Raw genomic sequence first — 17,034 nt, 5'->3', positions numbered from 1 at the left:
GGACTTCCAGTGGTGTCCCCATTCCTCCTGGCACATCATCCCTGGCCTTTGTCTGTCCAGGGTCCTCCACAGGATGTGACCGACATGGGTGCACATTTCTTCCTATCCCCTTTTTACCCCAAAGACTGCATTTTGAGTATATATCTATCCTGCTTTAGCACTTATGAAAGTCTAGAGAGTTCACTCATTGTTATCATCCTTATACATTTTGTAGTTGTTTGGGGTTTGTTTGGTGGTGCTGGGGGTCTGAGCCCAGGTCTCAAATACGCTAAGCATGAGCTGAATCACTGGTGTGTTTGTCTAATTCACACTGCATAAACCTCACTCCTCAAAATACAGAATTCTGAGGTTCTTAGCATATTCTGAGAGGTACAATTACCTCACAGTCCCATAGCCTGTCAATCAGTCATGTGTGAAGACCACACTGGGTCACTCCCCACCCACCGCCATGAACCTCTCCCCCAGAGGTGAAGCTGGATTTCTGATGCCCTAGTCCTTTTTTATACTCTGTATCTTTGCTATCTTCTGCAGCTAGGGCTAGGAGGGGATCTATAGACAGATAATACCTTGATATTTTGCTCTCTAAGGAAATCATCTTGAATTATTTTACCACCAACCACACACAGCAGAGAGGATGCTGCCTCCCAATTCCCTTCCATCTCTCATAGGCTAGCACAGGATAGTCTCCTCTTACTCCTCTTCTTCTTTCTCTTTCCCCTCCTCCTCCTTTCTTTCATGTTACAGGGTCTATGTAGTTCAGACTCATGAGAAACTCACTACATAGCCCAGGCTGGCCTCAAACTTATAGTGATCCTCTTGCTTCAGTCTCTAAATACGGGATATATATCTCACCAAGTTGGGCAGAATATTATTCTTAATTTTAGTTTCCTGAAAACAAATAGCATCACACTTCATTTCAATTATTCTAAAAATATATTTTTTTATTTTAGCTACCTCTGAGAAGTCTCCAAGGGCCCTGCCTTCCCATCTATGCTTCCTTTCTGTGTGAGGCAGCCCTGGTGCCCAGCCAGCACCCAGCAGGAATGAGGTGCAACTTCTGGGGCCAGCACATGAGATGCTCCGGCCACTTGTTCTGGGCAGGCCAGCTTCCACGCCCTGAAGGCAGTGCCGGTGGAGGACTGCAGAGAGCCTGGATGAGCTTCCTGCCTGTGAGGTGGTGCCTTCCCTGATCCTCCAGCTGTGGGGCAGCCTGTGAGAAGCCCCCACAGACATCTCCTTGCTATCTCCTGAGAGTCCCTGGGCTGGAGCACCTGGCAGGGACTCTGGAATCCCTACCCTCAGACATGGCATAAAGTGGTGGTGGGGTGTTTCAGGCCCTGAGTTCCAGAGGTGTCCCTGGCCACCCTGAGCACATTTCCCCAGATGCTTTGGTGCAAAACCTCTAGGAACACATGCCCCCAACACACACTGTATCCCTTTGCCTGGGGAGACTTGCTCAGCATGCTGGGCGTACTTGCTTACCAGGAGTGGTGTGTCTCACCCAGCCCCTGAGCCTCGACTGCAGCGGACCCACCTGTGCCAGGTTGCTCAGGAGGTTTGGATGGAAATGTTTTATTTCCTGATTTTCTTCCCCAAGAATGTTACCATGCGCCAAGAGGGCCTTCTGTCTACCTGGTCGTGCTGCATTTCTGGGACAAGTGTTTCTGGACTCATTCCTGGTGGTGGCATAGTTTGCTATGACTGTTTCCTTTCCATATAGGACAGAGAATTTGTTTTGCTTTGCTACCATCTGTCCAGCCCATATCTCCAGCCCAGGACCCACCAATTCTGTGCTGCCTTCACAGAGATGTTTTCTGTATCTTTCATTTACATAGCAGGGCCACCAACAAATAAAGAGAGATAAGAAAACCAGGCATTGACCTGGACACTTTTGTCGGGAAAGCCATTCACTGATAGACACATTTTATTAAAAGCAAGCAAACAAACACTCACTGAAACTCCTCTGCAGAAGGACCAGGGCAAGGAGCATGTGCGGGGCCACACACCATGCACATCCTTCGATTTGCACCAACCTCAGCATGAAGCTTACTCAAGTGGCACATTAAAGATGGATTATGTGGCCCACTCACTAGCTAGGCCTGTGGCTTTCATGCCTGACTATTACAGAGACTTTTCAGAATTGCCCAATATTTTCATTTTAAAGATCTAAAAGCTCATTTGAAAGGTCAAATGTTCATGACATGAAAATCCAGATGGCTGCAGAATGGTCAAAAAGAGCTAAAGTCCTTCTCTGAGGCTGAGAGATTTTTCTGTTAGGAACAAACTGGTACAGGGCACCATGTTGGTTGGGAACTGAATTCACCACAGGAAACATTTTCCTATTTCCAGCAATACTTTAAAAGACTTGGGAAATACTGAACTTCCCAATTTGCCTCTTGGCCTGGACATTCAAATGGGTGTGCAAAATTTGCCACCAGCTTGGTTTTACCAGTTTCTAGCTGTAGAACTGGACTCAGCTTTGATTTCCCCCAAAAGAACATTTAGTTTGATTGTAAAAAGCCTTGATTCTATCTGCTGCTCACAACTTGCAAATCTGTGCTGCAACCCAGTGGAAAAGTCTCTGCTTTATATTAGGTATGTTCATGATTACTGGGTTTTCAATTTTATTTTACTTTTTTTGCAGTACCGGGATAGAACTCCGGACCTTAAACTTGCCAGGCAGGAGCTTATGCCACTGAGCTATGTCCCCAGATCTCGGGTTTTCAATTTTAAAGCAGGGACATATACTTTCCTCATGGACACAACTCCCCTACATCCAGAGGCAGCTTCTTACTGAGAATTTGGTAGCCACCAGCCAGCAGGGTAACTTATATCTAAACTCAAAGAGCTTAATATTCACCCACGTTAGTAACCCAGTTTCCCATCCCACATACCACTCCCCTTGGGCTTAGTCCCTCAGCAGGCAGAAGCCACTGTGCTGAAGCTGCAGATAGAAGGAAGGCAGGGCCACCGTGGTGGGTGGTTCTCGGGTCCTACTTGGTCCTTTCTGTGTGAAAACAGAACAGAGCAAAACATCCTCAACTCCAAAGGAGCAAGAGGAGTGAGGCTGATCTTTTTCAGATTCAGCTAACATTTCCTGGATAGAGAGATTCGATGGTTAAAAATAAACACATATTTGATATTTACTTGCAATAACCAAGAAGCAACTTTTCCTTCTCTGTTAAAAACAACAGCAAAGAGAGTGAACCTGAGATTGCTTTCATTGGTAATGGAGTATCTTGACAGTGGGGAGACACAAAGCTTTCTCAGCTGGAAGAACAGTTAGTGCTTGTAGAACCTTTGAGGGTGAGAGCAGCTTATAAAGGACTGAATGCTGCTTGGTTATTCACTAACATTGCTATTAATAACAGGAAAGCTAATCATCTGAAGATGGGTTTGCTTGTGCTATGTGAGCTCTAAAATACATCTTGCACATCTAACTCTGCTAGAATTTTTTTTTCTGCTAAAATTTAAAAGGAAACAAACAAAAAAAGGACAGATAGAAAATGTTCTGGGGAAACAGTCTATTCATAATGCACAAAGAGCTTGGAGCTTCATACACACACAGAAGCTCAAGTTACAGTAGAGAATGACCGCCCTTAGGAAACACTGTACACCTGAGGGTTGTTTGCCTGCCTTGCCTGGCTGGACAGGGACAAAGGGACCCGGGTGTGTTCCTCAGCCAGTGCCAGACAACAGCAATCAGCAGTGTAGAGGCAATTACTAACACCCCTAAAAGCTCAACTGACTCTGAAAAGAGCTGCACACACACACACTATCCCCCTCAGCCACACACTTACCGGCAGGTTAGGTCCTCTGTATCACCCCATTGTACAGATGAGCCAACTGAAGTGATGCAGCAGGGCTCTTGAAGACCATGGGAAGGGAGTGATCAGGGACATGTCACATGCCACACATCAAAACAGGCATCTGCCTGAGACCCCAGACTATTGAACTATTACTAAGAAAATGAAAACCTATGAGCCTTGGTTCAGAGAGCTTCCAGGACACTGAAGGTTGCTGGAGAGTGGCCGGGGAGAAGAGGACTCAATGGCCTGTGCCTTTCCACGAGCCTGGCTCGGGCACTCTCCACTTGGCCACTCATCTGAATCTCTTCCAGCGGTATCGTAGTAAATAGACCATTTCCCCTAGACTGTGAGCCACCCCTGCAAGTTCATCATGACCAAATGGAATCTCCTAACCCACAGTTAGTATTTAAGATGGGGGAGAGCAGGATGGAGCCTTGGTCCAGGGATCTGAGACTGTCTCTGCTTAGACAGGCCAGGGCTGAATTGGTCAGGAGGGCCCCGGAGAGGAGGACATCGTGGCGTTTCCTGCACGGCAAGCAGGGCTGTCTTGATTCTCACGTGGAGAGGAGATAACAACCTTTCCTCTGACATCCAGGCTCACTGATATTCTCCCAAGTGTTAATTATCCTCACTTACATCACAAATATTTCAGATATTAAGAGGTCAATGAATCAAGTGACTTTTATGTTCAAAAGTTCCTTTTGCTATCCTAAGTCAGCCTTTATCTTCTGATATTCTCAGCTCAGAGCAAAGGAAGGGTTCATATCACCTCTGGCGATGCTGGGAGTGACATCAGGGTGCTCAATAGGGCTCAGAGGGCAGATCTGGGCAACCAACTTCTCCCTGAGAACTTTCCAGCTCCACTAGGCGAGCAGTCCATATGATGGAGTTGAGACCAGACACTGGTCCTGATTTTCCTTCTCTGAGTGTGGTCCATGGATGTGTTCTGTGTGTCTGCCTCCCACATGGGAATGTAGGCTCCAAGAGGGCAGGAAACACCTGCCCCTCACCCTGCTCATCGCCAGCCCTTGAGCAGTGCCAAGCATAACAGGCATTAGACATGAATTTGAAACAGCTAATTCCATACAAACTATGTCAAACTGAGCCCACTGTCTTATAAAGTCCAAGAATGAAATTATGGACAAAAAAGAGGAAGTTAGGAAAGTGTTTCTTAGAAGTATAGAGAAAAAAGGTCCTAGTTGCCAAGACAGGATCCAGAAAGTGAGGTTCCAGGGTGGATAAGCAAAAGGATGGAATTCCTTCACTTCTTCAGTGGTCACCTATCACATGTGGCTCTGTGGGTTTAAAACAACCACTTAGGCTCATGCTTTCCAATGTGAAATTCAAAAGAAAACTGAAGGGCTGGCCAGATAGCTCAGCAGACTAAAGTGCCAGTTTAGGCAGATACAAGGGCCAGGGGTTTGATCCCTGCTGTGCTGTGCTGGCCCTGCCCCCAGGGTGCGCTGAGAAGGCAATTGAGACTAGGCATAGTGGTGAGCACCTGTAATCCCAATGCTGGGGAGGCTGAAAACAGGAGGATCGCTAGGAGTCCATCTGTGTAGTGAGATCTTGTAGACCCCGTACTAAATATGTTTTTTTTGAAAAAAGTAAAACAAAAGAAAAAGAATTACTCAGTTGTTCTAAATTCCTGGAGTTCTGGCACAGATGTCGAGGGAGGCTGTTTACTTCATTCATTCCATTCACTTAAGGAACTTGCTTCTGCCTCAGTCTTACCACTTATTCTTAACTATCAGTGTGGCCAACCACCCCAACACCATCTTGTTCCTGTCTCTTGCTATTCACGAGGTAAATAACTAATCTAACTCTTACAATTTTCTGCCTGAACCTAAGGAAGGGGACAAAAAGACAGAAGAAAGATGTGTGGTGTCCTAGAACTAGCAGGGGACGCTCTTGCTTGCCACTGGGAGGAGATCTGCAGAGCCCGTGGTTCTTGGGTGCAGTTGCTTTGCTCAGCTATTGGGATGGGTTGCTTGCCCGCTCACAAGGCTCACAGCCTGTGGCTACCAGTTCTACCAGGTGTGAAGCTCCAGAAATGTGGAAGTTTAGAATGTGCATGTACATTTCTTCTGGTGCTCAGTTCCAAGTCCTTTGCTTCTCATGCATGCAATTTAGAGAGCCATGGAGAGGTTGGGTTTATTACAGCCAAATGCTGCTTGTGTTGTATTTGCTGGTGAGTTGGAGCAGCAGCCTGAAGCATGCTAGCTACACTGCGCACCCTCTCAGGGAGCTCTGTGGTGAGGCACTCACAGCAAGGGAGGCCTTCAGTGTGGGGCAGCCTGTGCTGAGGCTGCAGTGAGTTGTGTTTGTGCAGCTGCTTGAAGGTGAGATAACAGAGGAGGAGATTCTTGGCTACGTGATGCAGGAAGGCATCACCCTCTCCAATCAGGGCAGCCAGGTAGGCTGCAGATATTTATTTACTGACCTTTGTGTGCAAGGCTCAAGCCAGTCATGAAAGAATAAGTATGCAGTGATGTGTGAAACACACCTCTGCCAAGGGGAATGGCTTTGTCACAATACCCAGACACCTGCAACTTAAAGGAGGATGGGTTTATTTTACCCCATGGTTTCAGTGTGTAGCTGGCTGGCTCCAAGTCAGAAGCAGCCCAGCCAAGGAAAATCTGTTCTACCTTTGGCAGATGTCCACAGTGGTGTGTGTGTGTGTGTGTGTGTGTGTGTATGTGTGTGTGTGAAGGGGGGGGCATGTAGATTTAAACCATAACAAAGAGCAGCTGAGATTAAAATCATAACAGGGAGAATGTGTATGCGCAGGAGTACGATGTAGTCAGTAGTGAGTGCAGAATGCGTTCTGGTTCCCATTCACTGCCAGCTCTCTATCCCACCTCAGCCTCAGCCCTGCTGGCCTAAGTCCATGCTGAGAGGCAAGGAGTACGCAAACAGCTCTAGCCTGCATCCCTTCTGACACAAGGGGGACAGCGTCCAAAGCCCCAGTAGCCTTTGGTGCAGAATAGGTGCACAGCAAGGGGTGTCGTCTGACTGAGGCCACGATGGGAGGCAGAGGTGACATAAACAATGGTGAAGCAGAGAATGACAGACATGCCCAAGATGCATGGAAACCAAGACTTCCAAGCAGCACGTTAGCGGAAACCTCTGGAAGGAGAAGACTTGGCTTGATCCCAAAGGACTTTGGCTCCCGGTGGACATGGAAGACCTTGCAAGCCGGGGCAGCACAGATGCTGTCAGGAGAGTGGCTGCGCTTGAACAATACCAGGTGAGTCAAAGTCCATCCAGGTTCTGGTGCACTGTCATGCATGCCGCGAGAAGGACTCATACAGCTCACACACCAGGGACAGACAGTTCAGGGAGCTCGCCTGGGCAGGACGCGAGGGTACTGAGCATGGGCAAGTGAGGGAAAGGCCTCTGTCCAGTGATGACTGGCAGATGCAGTCTTGTCCCTGCTCCAAAACTCCTTTACTTCCATGCTTGGGTGAAGGCCCAGTGCTATGGGAGAGCCCGTTTTGCTCCAAGCTTCAGGCCTCACCTTGGCCTGGGAAAGGCCCTAGCGATATGTTCATATGTTTTGTAAAATTTGCCAGTGTGTGACATTTTGGAGTTCTTGAAGTGGACTCATACATTTGTCATCCTCAGGTTTCCGCACTGCTGAACGTGCCCTTGCATGTGAGCAGGGCTTGGACCTTTGCCAACCCTGGGAACCCCAACTGCCTCTTCTGTGGGCCCATCTCCTCCTCTGGTTGGTTGCAGGGATGAGCTGGCCCTTCCCTGAGACTGAAGGACAGGCAGACCCAAAAAACTCTGAATCACTCTCCTCCTCTGGAGGGAAAGAGGAGCAGGAATAGGTCAGGAGGACGCCTGCAGAAGGGCAAGCCAGGAGGAAGCAGCAGTGGGCACTCTGGGCCTGCACAGTGGCAGCTCCATCTTCCATGTGTTCTTCCCATTTGGGACTGAAAACAAGAGCCAAGCATCCCAAAGAGTAGCAGATCACAAAATACACACTTGTGTCACAGGAATGAGCAGCGCTGGAGTGCAGCTTCCATTGCTCTTGGTGACAAGCTTGCAGCTGCTCAAGTGACAGTAACAGGCCATGATGGCAGTGTTAGCTGTTGAGGGGATTTACCTACACAGGGAACTGTGGTAGTGACAGTGGTGGCTCTGCTCTGCCAAGGAGGAGCACCCCTGGATGGAGTCTGTTAGGCTGTTTGCGTGTAACAGAGTGGATAGCCCCTCTGAAGAGGTGTACATGATATTGGTGTTATATGGCACTGGTCAGATCAGGTAGGGATTGATTCTTCCCTCTAGGAAATACAGAGTGGTGCCTTGGTTCATGAATGCTTTTGTTTGCAAACAATTTGGTTTGTAAACAGAAGCATTTGGCATAACTTTGTTGTGGTTTGCAAACTCTGCTTCAGGTGACAGACATGAGTACTGCCATCTTTCCCACACCAATCCAAACATGGCCATGTTTTCCAAAATCACGAATTAAGTTCATGAATTGAGGTATCACTGTGCCTTTGCTTTTTTCCTTGTGGAAGAAAAATGCCCTCACATCATCAAGGGGAGTGCTGTTGCCCTGCCTCCAGGGCTGCAGGTAGCTAGTTACCTTCTTTCTGCCCTTAGCCTAACCCCTCTCTGGATGTCTGTGTCCCGGCTGCCTCTGCAGAAGCATTCCTGGCAGGGCATGGCTGCAGAGTTCTTTTCCTGTTCCACGCCTCCCTTGGATGCACTGAGCTTCCCACTTCCCCACCTGCCCGTGGCTCCCATCCTCCACCCCTACCTTCTGGGCATGGCCTGCTCTTGTCACTGGATACGGGGATCCCCCAGCCACTCTGAAACCATCTCATTCACACAGCATGCAGAATCTTCCAGAAAGCTCTCTCAACTCCCCAGTCTTTCTTTGCCAGCCAAGAGCAGTGTGGAGGTATAGACAATGGGGGACAAACAGGTCTAATTACAGTGTTAGGGTTCATTCTTCCATGCTTTCTGGAACCCAAGGGGATCCTGTGGACTGGCCTGACATTGGTTTGGGGCCAAGTACCCTCGAGGACATTTTTGTGGTGAACAAATAAAAGGAGAAAGCATGCTTGGCTTCAGGTGGTGCATATCAGGCTTCATGACGCACAGCACACACAACTTCTATAACAGGTGGACCTGTAGCCACCAGGCCAACGGCACACAGAGGGCATGACAGTGTGGGTCACAGTGAGGCTGTGCAGCCTCGCTGAAGCCTCCAAAGGAGGCCAGGAGCCTCTTTTGAGTTGAAAAGAGGACTTGTTTTCTAAAATTATTTTGAATGAAAAAATTTATTAGTACATGTTTACAATGTAAAAAGGTTACATTCATCATGAAGAGTTGGTACATGTGTATAACACACCTTAATTCTTTTTTACTTTCTCTTCTCCTCTGTTCTCTCCTCAATAAAAAGAACTTAAGGGAGAATATCTATATCTGTATCCATATATCTATATCTTTATCTATATCTATATATATGAGGGATTGGACTCAGGAGCCTGTGCTTTCCAGGCAGGTGCTTATGCCTTCAAGCTACCTCCCCAGCTAGAAAAATATTTTGGAAAATATTAGATACCTTTATTATCAAAATATTTTAAGTCTGGCTGTCTCATACAACAGACACTGTAACAATGATCAGAAAAAATTCCATTGAATCCATCTGCAATACTGCTTATTCCAGAGGAATCTGAATAATGAGAAGGGTGTAGTCTTTCTTTTTTAAAGGATATTCATTCATATCTTTTCAATTTGATATAATTCTTAATATTGCAATGAAGAAAAATGAATTACAGGGAGATTCCACAGATGGTAAGAAGTGCCTCATTTTTACTGATGAAGACACAGATACAGGGAAACTCAAGTAAACTGAGAAGGAGCAGAACCAGGGACTACAACACACATCTTCTGATTCCTGAGCACTGCCACTAGCAATCATGCTCCTGGGCACTGAGAAGAGGACTTCAGATGTAGATGTGGTGATGTGGTGGGCGGGGACATTCAATTTAGTGACTTGCTCTGGATGTGAGAGTTGTGGTTAAAATAACAGCAGCTAAGGGGTTATCAGAGACCCAGGTGTCTCAATATTTGCATGAATAGCTTCTAAAACACGAGGCATCATTTTTTAGGCTACAAATTTCCATTATTTTATTGAAAAATATGCTTACTTTTATGGACTTTAGACTCATGTGGATGCATTGCTTTTCTCATTGAATGTATCAATTCACAATACCATGAGCCATGTGCTGGAATGTGGATTTTGCTGTGGAACCTATGCTGGAAACACTTGACTCTGGATTGGAGGAAAGAGGCTGCGCTAGTGAAGCAGGCTGTGGGGCTGGCTGGTGAACTCTCCATACTGCAGGTCTCATGGTCTTTTACTAAGAAATCAATGCCAAGCCTGCCATTGCTTAGATCCTCCCCCCTCATGTCCTTTCTTCCCTTCCCATCTCTCCTCTTCCTCTCATTCTCAGCTGCTCACTAAGATCCCACTATGGCCAGGCATTGTCTATTCTGTCACAAGCCCCACTTTTGGGGTGTCTGATGTCTCAAAGAGCCTTTGTGGTTGGCCAAGCCATCCATCACTCCTTTTGCACCATGACAGTTGTGTGTAGGTCACAAAAGGTGCAGTCCCCAAGACTGGAGATGGGGCAGGGCAGGAAGGAGGGAGAAGTCCTGGAAGCAAGTCCCAGTGACCAGCCCAGCTCTTTCTCTTCCTCCCTGGCCTTTCTTGCAGCTTCAGTTCAACTGAGTGCTCCCACCATGAAGAAAAGGGATGGACTGTGCTAGACCATGGCCGACACTTCAGGAGGCCTCCAAGGGAGCTGCGGGTTGGCTGTGAGAGCTGCTTCTATGTCTGGTGCTCATGGCCCTCATCCAAGTCTCAGGCCCTGCACCTCTTCTGCAGATAATTCAACCCTGGGTCATCTTATCTGATCACAGAGCTGTAAATACTCCTATGAATTGGCCTCTTCCAAATGTCTACTTCCATATTTCTCTCAGAGGGTCAGTTGTGTGTCTCCAAAGGCTGCCTGGCATCTCCATGTGTGTCACTTAACATGTCAGAAACAGCTCTTTGTTTCATGCTGGATTGGACCTTCCCCATTTCTTCTTCCTCCGCAAATAGTTGTCAACTCCCATGCCCACATGTCAGGCTGAGTCCATGGGGTCATGGTGTGCACTTTCTTCTTCCCTTTTGACTCTGGCAGGGTCCCAGAAAGCTCAACTGAAATTGAGAAAATCAGGAGGAACGGGGACACCACTGGAAGTCCTCTAAGTGTGTCTTTGCTGTATCATTCTGACTCTGAGCCATGTGTATTTATCATCTAGTGAGTAATAACTAAATTATTCCAGCTGTAAATACTTCAGATTCAATCATTAAATCATGTGTTTAATCTGATCAGTCCTATCAGTCTACCTGCTTCCTGGCTTGTACCTAGAACAATGAATGAAACTCTCCTCTGTCCTCCTTCTATTCTCATCTCCTGTAGTAAAATCACCTTGAAGGATCTTTAAAAACTTAAAAATATGTCATATTCTTACTCAAAACTATACAAGTTCTTAGGTGTGGTGGTGCACACCTGTTAACCCCAATACTTGGGAGGCTGAGGCAGGAAGATCCTGGTGAGTTTCAGGCCAGCCTAGGATGCATAGTGAGCTCAAGACCAGCCAGAACTACAGAGTGAGTCCCTGTCTTCTTTGGGCATGGAGAATGAGTTAAGTCCTTTCAAGGTCCTTTGGTTGCTGACTGTCAGCCTCAGCCTCACCTCTACCTGCCTTCTCTTGCTTGCTGTGGTTCTTTAAGGCATAACCTGGCTTTAAGACCTTTGCCCTTGCTTTCCCTTGGCACTAAACATGATTTGTTCATTGTGTAGAGCTAGCCCTGATACCATAAGAGTCTGTTACATTTTGGTGATTGTTTCTCTCCCCAGACCTCGCTAATTTTATTCACTGCTGCACTGAGTGCTGGGCTCAACAAAGATTTGCTGAATGAACAAATGAAATGAACTCTATTACTTTTGACGTTATTTATTTCCTGCCAGAAGCATAGATTGTTGTGTTTGCTTAATTTCTTCCCTGTTGTTTAACATTTATGTTGCTTCTGATGTTTTCCTAATATAAAAATACTTTAATGAACAGTTCACTCTGGGCTTTGCACAGAAAATCTTGATGAGAAAATTTGATCAATTCAATCTCCTGGGTATATTAAAATCCAAAGTGGGAACAAGTAAAAATTTGTCTCCAGGCCTTTAGGTTTCTGCTGGTCTTTTCCAGTGAGCTACCTGACCTCACCCAGCTGAAGATCTGTCACCTGTCAGGCTCATGAAGCACTCACTCTTCATGAAGCCATCAGGTGCCCCCCCAGTGTTGGACCAGTACCTCCCTCATCCAAGTTCACATTGTTCACTCTGTCTTTCAGGGTTGCCTGACTCTCCATAGTGCAGGAGTAGAGCTGTATCTATTAATCTTTTGGGTCACACACAGTGCTTGGAACAATGCCATAGATGGTTGATAAATATTTATAGAAATGTTGACTGAATTCTTTCCCCAAAATGGCTAGAAAAAAATGACACAGTGGTGATATTTGTGCTAGGAATAAAAATGGCTGCCCCTCCCCCAAGGAGAATGTGCCAGCAAGGCTGGCAAGATCAGAACTGTGGGGAGGAGAGGGGATCTCTTCCCTGAAATTTTGTTGTCTGTCCAGTTGCAACCCCTCCTATGGAATTGTCTGATTGCTTCTTCACCCCTCTTCTCTATCCTTTCTAAGCCTTCATTGCAACACTTGGGTTCTTTTCTGGTCTTCCACTTTCTGTGAGATGTCTTTTGGGTTCACTGGCCTCTTTGGAGATATGCTGTTGCAGGTTATGAATAACTGAACACAGCAAATGTGGATGATAAATTGTGGCTCACAGATGCTGAGCTATTTGGAGTTGTCGCTATGGGCTGCAGCAAAATATTAACGATGTGTGTTCTAGTGATCTTAGGTTGCTTTTTGAGAAACAAAGAAAAGAATCAGAAATGCGTGCTTGCTGCATTTTGAGGCAGTGACTTTCCTGGGTGGGTTATGCACTTCCGGTGCAGGGGTGTTGTGAGTGTAGTGGTCTGATGGACGCTGGTCTAGGGCACCTCACGGCCCATGCTGTCAAGCTGAGGGCAGAGAACAGGGATGTCTTGAGGAAGAATTCACATCTCTGCAACTCTCCTTAGCACTAGAAGACAAAGTACAAAACTAGGGAGGTAGCTTTAGGCTAAAGATAGCCCAGTGCGGTGACAGGGAGCTTGGAGGAACAGAGTAGGCCCTACAGTTGTTGGCCATTGCAACTTCTGCTTTAGGGTGAACTGCTGAGAAACAGCTGGTCCCTACTGAGGATGTGGCAAAGGCATAGTTAGCATGTGAGAGGGAGGGGCCACTTCTAGGGACTCTGAAGGCTGGGACCTCAGGAGGAATCCTGCAGCTGGTTCCTAGCACTGTCAGTAGTCTGAGAGCGCCTGGGCTCATGGGCCCAGCCCGCACTGCAATTCCAGGGTTAACCAGTTTGATTTCCCAAATGAGGTCAGAGCTTGTAACCTATGGGGACAAAGAGTGCCAATTTCCATTGGTACCCGGGCCTTGGTGGACTCCACATGCTTGCAGGAGCATGGGGTCACAAACCAAGCTCATCTTTTGAGTGTGGTGTGGGAGTCTGCTCTTTTCCCCTGTGTTTCTCTTGCTTAGATTTTCATGTTCTTTATGGATCTGAGTTTATCGTCTCTTCAAATTTGGAAAAGTTTTGGCTTTTTTTTTTTTGTGCACGTGCACACACGTGTGTGTGTGTCCCTTCTTCCTCATTTCTGAATGTGATTCCAATCACATGTGTTACCCTCATTTCCAATAATTTTCATCATATTATTTTCATGATACCTGCCCTAGGGTGGGTGTAGCACTTACGCCCTCAGTCCCAGCATTAGACCTTGAACCAATCACAAACTCTAGATTTAGCTACCTCCGCAAAAGCCCTATCCCCAAGTGCGTGCAGTTTTGAGAGGACATCTAGATATAAACTTTAGCAAAGTGCTTGATATCTTGATCATTGCCTTTAGGGTTGTTTTTCCTCACCTTATTATTTTTGGAGAGGTGGTATTTGTTATGGCTTTAAGTTCACTAGTGTGTTTTCTTCTGCCGTGTTTAATCTTCCATTAATTTCATATGCATCTTTCATTTTATACATTGTTTTAATCTTTTCCTTTTCCTTTTCAGTTTCTCTTTTTATTTTATTTTATTTTTAAAAGTTCTTACGGGGCTTGGTGTTGTGGTTTTTCCTGCCTGTAATCCCATCACTCTGGTAGGGTGAGGCAGGCGGATCACAAGTTGTCAGCTTACTGAGACACTGTCCCCAAAAGAGAGTGGAGCTAGGGATGTGGCTCAGGTGGAAGGCTCTGGGTTCAATCTCCAGCACTGTTAAACAAACAAACAAGCAAACAAATAAATAAAAATTTGTGTGTGTTCATGATATGCAAATAAGCATTTAAAGTATTTCCTATTTCAACCCTATTTGTCATTTCTGAGGACTGAGTCTCCTCTGGCTTTGGGTCCCATATTCCTGCTTGTTATTGGATGCTGTACCTTGCAAATTTCATGCTATTGTTATTAATAGTCTTGAAAGGTTTTAAACTTTACTTGCCCCACACATGAGGCGCTTGGTTTCCTGGGCCTTGCTTCCCAAGGCTTGTTCTGGGCAGGTCTGGAGCATCTTTCACTCTGGGGAAGGCTTTATCCTCTGCTGAAGGGGTCACAGAGTGGCCACTTGTTCTCCCCGGTAGAGAGTATCTGCCTGTGTGAATCTTAAATGAGCTGTGAGAACTGTCCAATTTACAGCTTCCCAGAAACTTTTCTTTCTTGAAAGTTGGTTTTATGTGGCCTGATGGAGTCAACTCTATTTACACACGGACTAGTCTCTGTGGTGGTTTGTTTCAGGTGTCAGCTGGACTGCATGAAGGACGGAGGATTTTACTCCTGGGGTGCTTCCTGGAGTCGGTGTGGGTCCTGGGCCCTGTGGCAAAGACCTGCCTGCTGTGCTGCGTCAGAGACTGCCGCATTTACTGAGCTCCCTGCACTGCTGAATTCTACTTTGCCCTCAGAGCCTGGTCATGGGAATTAGGATTCTAGGTTTCAGGCTTCAGAGATGAGCAAGGCAGGAAGGAGTCAGTGGCTCTGTACTGCTTTGAAATGACATGCCTTGGATTCTGGTGGCCCTTTGTGTCAGAGCACAAAGTAGTCCCTCTGACCAGGCTGGCCCCTTGGGCCTATTTGTCCCTGGACAGAGACATGGGGAAGCACTGGACAGTAGAAAGCCCTGATTGGCCCTCCCTGACAGCCTCCCAGCTGTCCGGAGCACATGACACCTGCCTCCCCACTAAGAACCTCTGCAGCGCTTACCTGTTCTGCAGTACGTGTTCACGTGTCCGTCTCTGCCTCCTCTTTCCCAGTTCACATGGTGCCATTTCAAGGATAAGACCCATATTCTGCCTTTCTCTGAATCTTTGGTACGTGACACTGACACCAGCTGTCAGGACTGGTACCAAGTGACCCTTCATCTGGCACAATTCCATCTGTCTGTTTGTTCCTTTGGTCGACCCGCCCTTATGCACTACTCTGTGTACTGAGGATAACTGCAGATGCATCAGGCAATGCCTTCGGGCTTATGTCCTAGTGGAGAACAGAACCTAAGCAACAGCGTCAGCCCAGGCAACTGACAGGGCCCGGGGACATCCGACCTTGCAGGAGAACACAGCCCTGTGGACCTAGTTCTTGCTTTGAGAGGTTCCACCAGAAACATGACGGTCACTGCTTCTCCTAAATTGGTTTCAAGTCTTCCAACTGGAACCTGTGTGGGCCAAATTCTGTGTAAACAGTATCACCTGGTAGGGGCCAACTACTGAATGTGTGAGGATTCCCATGAGTTATACCTGCCCTTAAGCGTTCCTTACTTTCTGAGTCAATGCCAGAGAAAGAATAGTTGGGTGGTACCACACAGGCCCTAAATTATATAAGGATGACATCACCATGAATGAGCTCATGAAAAGATACTGCCCAAACTCAATGCTGGTCATCATTGACATGAAGCCCAGGAACCTGGAGCTGCCCACAGAAGAGTACATCTCTGTGGAGGAAGTTCACGCACGATGATGGGACTCCAACCTTGAAAACATTTGAACACGTGACCAGCGAGATTGGAGCAGAGGAGGCTGAGGAGGTTGGCATGGAGCACTTGTTGCAAGACATCAAAGACACTACAGTGGGCACTCTGTCCCAGAGGATCACAAACCAGTCCACGGTCTGAAGGGACTGAACTCCAAGCTGCTGGATATCCGGAGCTACCTGGAGAAAGTAGCCATGGGCAAGCTGCCCATCAACCACCAGATCATCTACCAGCTGCAGGACATCTTCAACCTGCTGCCCAATGTCAGCCTGCAAGAGTTTGTCAAGGCCTTCTACCTGAAGACCAATGACCAAATGGTGGTGGTGTACTTGGCCTCAATGATACGCTCCGTGGTCGCCCTGCACACAACCTCATCAACAACAAGATTGCCAACCGGGATGCAGAGAAGAAAGAGGGGCAGGAGAAAGAAGAGAGCAAAAAGGATAGGAAAGATGACCAAGAGAGGAGAAAGATGACAAAGAGGAGAAAGAGAAGGAGAAGAGTGATGTGAAGAAAGAAGAGAAAAAGGAGAAAAAAGTAAAACATGTAGATTCTTTAGCCAGGCATGATGGCACAGGCCTGTCATCCCAGCTCTAGGGGGGCTGAGGTGGAAGGATGACAAGCTGAAGGGGTCAGCCTGGTGAGTTCAAAGCCAGCCTGCACTACAGAGTGAGTCCTCTGCAGAGAAAGAAAATACCTTTTTTTAAAAAAATTGTAAATTAAAATATTACAGCTAAAAAAAAAAGAGTACCTTATTTTCTCTTTCTAAGAAATAAACAAAAATATAACTCTTTTGTTTTGTTTTGTTTTGTTCTGTATTTAGGACAGGGTCTACCGGATCTCACTACGTAGATCAGACTCAGTGATTCTTCTGTTTTCAGCCTCTTGAGTGCTGGGGTTACAGGCACGAGCCTCTAGCCCAGTCTCAACTGCCTGCGCCCCGGGGGCGGGTCGGCATGGCACCCTGCCATGACATTTTATTTTATTTTTGTTTTTTTTTCATATTTTAACTTAAGATTTATTTATTTATTTACAAAATTTTA

At 46.7% G+C, this 17,034-nt stretch overlaps 1 pseudogene; it reads left to right on the top strand.

Moving 5' to 3' along the window:
* The first annotated feature begins 6,990 nt into the window (after positions 1–6,990).
* LOC101585113 overlaps positions 6,991–17,034 on the top strand; it is a 17,484-nt pseudogene continuing 7,440 nt past the window's right edge.

This window comes from Octodon degus, unplaced genomic scaffold (assembly GCF_000260255.1).
Source record: "Octodon degus isolate 3935 unplaced genomic scaffold, OctDeg1.0 scaffold00127, whole genome shotgun sequence".
In the NCBI taxonomy this organism is placed as follows: Eukaryota; Metazoa; Chordata; class Mammalia; order Rodentia; family Octodontidae; genus Octodon; species Octodon degus.
Note: the sequence above shows the minus strand (reverse complement) of the source record. Positions and strands in the feature narration are given on the sequence as shown.